Raw genomic sequence first — 5182 nt, forward strand, 5'->3', positions numbered from 1 at the left:
TTTCTGCAATACTTTCTTAATCTCCAAGATAATATTTGTCATGTTTGTGATCAGCATATGTTCTAATCCTGATCTGGTATTTGAATTCAACACTTTAATCATGGTTGTGGCCTCACTTGGTTTGTGTCCCAGGGAATTTCTAACATGTTCTATTGATGTCTTAGATCTTTCTTTAAGCTCTTCTTGCTAAAAAATGATTGGAATGAATGGACAAATACCAGTCATGGTTTAACTAATTTCCAGCCAAACATTTTCCCTGGCATGTGCCAAAGTCTGAGCCATCAGTGACTCATTTTCCAATCTTTCAATCTTCTAGGTAAGCTAGTGAGATTTATGTAACTCAACTACATAGAAGTTGTCAATTTTCAACTTCTGTTCTTCCAGATTCTTCAATTTAATCTTTAGCTTGTCATTATCTTGTCTCTGAGGAGACAGGTCCTGCATGATTTTGTTCAAGTCACTTGATGCTGGTGTAGACTACTCGACTATCCCTGCAATAGAAATTGGTATAGCTATGACTGTATTCATAGCTAATTGTGTAGCATCTTCTTTTTCTTTCAGTAATGTTTCTATTTTCTCTTCCATCTCCTTAATCTATACATTTTTCTCAATCATGAGTTTGAGCATGTCTTCTTTATCCTGCTCATCTTCTTCTATCTCTCTTTCTTGTGGATCCTCTGTAGATGGTAATTTCAATTGCTTTCTAGGTTTTGCTATATCCAAATTATTTTTCTTCAGAATTTCTTCCACTGCTTTGACATCACAGGGGTCATAACCCAATTTTATCACCCGGTCCTCCAATGATTTGATTTTGTTGTCGTTTGCTTATAATTAGGAGATTTTCTCTAGCTTTAACTGTGATTGGACACTATTGAGTGATGTCCTTAACCTTGAAGTTGTCATAGCAGTGTTGGTCATGGTGGAGAAAAGCATTTCTCTAGACTGTCTATGCATATCCATTTGAACTATAGGATGTACATACTTTTCATCAAATGAAACAATAGTCTTCTTGTAATCCGAAGGGGACTTTGGGAATGTCACTTGAGCTTGTAAAAATGCCATCTACATTCTTCCTTCCTCACTATCAAATGTTGTTAATAGTCTATGCTAGGAGGTAGAGGCCTGTTTCCAAAACTGAGCATATGTGTTGGCCTTGAGTGTTTCATTCTTTTGTTTGATTTTCAAAAATTTATTGAATATGTTGGCTCATCTTGATTATCTGCCAATTCTGTTAACTGCACTAATTCTGAGGGATCCTATGAGGTCAAGGAGGGTGGAGTTGCAAAGATAATATCCTCTAACCTTGTTGAGACCTGTATACCAATCATGACAATGGTTTCTTTCCCTTCATGCTGAATGGTGACTATTTTAGGGTAATTATTATGCCTTTGTCAATAAATAATGAATTCCTTGGCACTGATTTCTGTAACTGGTGAATATCTTTCTTCCCTTAATCTTTTGTTCTGCTTCTCTTGAGGCACTAGAGTTTGGGAGGTGGCTGTTGATAAAGTCTTCTCCTCTGATTCTTGTAGTGTGTTTTCCTCCCACTGGTCTTGATTCATGAATTTCTTAATCTTTGGTCTGGGGGTATGATTATAAGGTGTGGTTTTTTGCTCCACCCTTAAATTAGAAATTCTACTGAAGGGGTCATATGACCAGGTAAAACTTAGGTGGAAATTCATTTATTTGAGGACTAAATCTGCCTCATTCCCTGTTGTTTTGCTATTACATATAAAAGGTCCCACTTGTGACTTGATTTTGAACTGTGATTTTCTTTTACCTGAAACAAAGTGGAGTTCATCCATGTTAATCATATTCCGAATATATTCCAGAGAAAAGATATGCATTGGAACATATTTGGGTAGTTTATATGGGGGTAGTTCAAAACCATATACCCTTATTTCTATATAGCTCTGGTATAGATACCAATCTCCAGTTTTGGTCTGCTCACTTGGGCGAATAATCCTCTTAATTTCTAAACTGATCCTTGGTTCATTCTGACTATTGAGAAGTCCTACAACTGTATAAATAAACCTGTCTATGAAATCTGTAAAATTGAACTCTATTGAATTTCTTCTCAACAATGAAGTCCACTCTATTACTGAATGACTGACTCCTTGATCATCTTTCTTTTGCAATGCTATTGGAAATTTGTCACCTTTTTGGTAAAGGAACATGTAAGCTAATACAGATGGATACTTGAACATGCCTTTGGTAGTGATCTTCATCAATTTTTCATGCATATTATCATCCAAAATGTGACTGAAATTAAACATGAATGTTGGTTTATGCTCCTTAGAAAAATGGAAAGAAAACCTAGAATATGCTCATCCACCCATTGCTCTGATTGGTACCCTAAAAGGCAAGACACTAAAGAGATGATTTGTTTAGTTTTTTCTCGGAACATGAAATCTAGATAGGGGAGACTTTTCTTGGGAAGTTGAGCATCCTCTGGGAGGAAAATCTCAAATATTTGTTCTCTTTGAGGGAAAGTGAGTTTATGATATGAATACATTAGGGTAGATGCGGAAAACTGATTGAGAGAATCGTTTTCAGGAATTAATAACATTTGATTTATGGTTTATGGAAAAAAAATGACCAGAATGTCTCCATTCTAGGCCACAATGGTTCTCTGAACTGGATTATATTTAGCTTGACACCAGATGATGAAATCAGGAAAATGGTGGACCTGTGGAAACATGAACATGGGAAATAGGGATTCCCAGAGATTGATGTCAACCCCATGGTCTAGATAAGTTTGCCTCAAGCAATGGTGCAATTTGAACAAGTCGAATTCACACTCAGTATCATCGATATTGTAATACTGGTCAGTGAGGGCTAAATGGTCGAGGTCCAGGGTGGAAGAGGACATAGGATTTTCATCATTTGGTTTGGGATTGGCAGATTTACCCTTTCCCTTGGGTGCCATGCCTGTACATGTGGAATGACAAAAGAGAGGATAGAGACTCGATTAGAACAATACCTAGCTAGGTAATTTTAGCCCTAAATTGCAGGAAATGACAGGCGCTGGTGGTGGACGCGAACTACAATATGATAGATGAATACCTGTAAATCAAACAACCAAAAGTGAAAAGGAGGTCCACGTGGGTTTACTAGGGTTTATTTATAGTGATCGGATTAGTGGCTGTTGCACGCAGGTCCATTATAGAACGAGTGGATTAGGAAATAAATGATTAAATGGTTTATCACACTGGGAAAATTATAACAACTTTATTGTGTAATGGGTAGGTTGATATGTGAATGAGGGAGAGACAGGTGGTATGATGATGGGAGCAGAGAGTAGGATATAGTAGTTGACGTGGTGGACCATTGGCGGGAGCGAAGGCGAGAAAAACAGTTTTCAGAGGGGGGTTGGTGGTATGTGGTTTTAAGCAGGGGGTGCGAAGTCATGAGCATATGCCACATAGCGTGGGGCCTAGGGATTTGATTACCACTTTTCGGACCCAACCCCCCCGCCACCAATAATGGCAGGATGGATTAGGGTGGGCTGAAAACTATCCCCCGCCGTTGATCCGGGAGGGGTAGATCGTGATCGTTGAATCATGCGCCTAGTATACCAAATGAAAAAAAAATCATTTTTTTCATCTTCTGATGTTATAATAAAAACCAAACATTAGCGCCAACACATATTATTACATATTGAAATATTTAATCCAACTTTATCCAATTTTAGAAAATTTGGCTAACTTTTATCTAATCTAACTAACCATTTCAACAAAGATTAAGCTAGATGGTTTATTTATTTCCCTAACCTAACCTATTGGATCAAGTTTAATCATGATTAACCAACATGATTAAATGAACAATTAATTTCTAAGTGGCATTTAAACAAGCTGCACACTTATATACAAACATTTCTAAATGAAGGTCTTCATGTATTTTCTTCTTTTTCTGGTGGCATTTGGACTTGCTCACCTAGGGGACATTTTTCATATATTTTTCTTTTATCTTGTCTTTTCTTTGCTTTTTGTTTTTTTCTTTTCTTTCCTTTCATTTCTTTCTTTATTCTATTTTATTTGTCCCCTACAAATTTCTTTTTCTTATATGTATATATATATATATATATATATATATATATATATATATATATATATATATGTATATATATGTATATGTATATGTATATGTATATGTATATGTATATATATATATATATATATGTATATCTATATATATATACATATACATATATATATATATATATATATATATATATATATATATATATATATATATATATATATATGTATATATATACATATATATATATATATGTATATATATACATATATATATATATATGTATATATACATATATATATATATGTATATATATACATATATATATATGTATATATATACATATATATATATATATATATATGTATATATACATATATATATATATATGTATATATATATATATATATATATATGTTCCTTTGGAAATAATATTTCGAACATGAAACATTATTTACATTTTTCAAATATAAAATCATCAGGTAAAAACAACTCCTCCTATGAAATATAGGACTGTAATAGTGGCTCCAATGGGGATTCCATCCTCCTTGTGAGGTGCCAAGAACACTGTAGATTCAGTAGCCTTGGTCCATTGGGCATGTTGCAAAGATCTTCCAACTAAACTGTTTCACATGTATTTTATCCATATCTATGATAACACATCAAATAGAAGCTTAGGGCCTTCACTGCGGGCTTCAACTTTTACTAATAGTAAACTGCACTATTGCAATATAAAAGTACAATGGTATTTTACAATGGTGATCAATGAATTGACTTGCTCTAATGGGAATAATGCTTACGATGCCTGCCATTCACTGGTCCACCTAGAAACTCTTCTCCATTTGAATTGATTAATATAAATGGATTGTTGCCCTTGAAAGATTCAATCTTAAAAGGACCTTTCCATAAGTTTTCAAATTTACCATGTTTTCCCTTACCCTCATTTCTGGAATCCCATTTCAAAACAAGATCGTTGAGTTGAAAATCATCTGCCTTTGTTATTCTATCATAAATATTCTTAATGTTTTCTTGAATGACTTGAGTTTTATGATAGACTTCTTCTCTTGACTGTTGCAACTGAATAGTCTGGTTGATCCTTCTTTGCATGTCATTGGTCTCCACCTGAGCTTCTTGCAAAAGT

This window comes from Pinus tabuliformis, chromosome 4_1 (assembly GCF_031772625.1).
Source record: "Pinus tabuliformis cultivar Carrire ecotype Pingquan chromosome 4_1, CPIR1, whole genome shotgun sequence".
Classification (NCBI taxonomy): Eukaryota; Viridiplantae; Streptophyta; class Pinopsida; order Pinales; family Pinaceae; genus Pinus; species Pinus tabuliformis.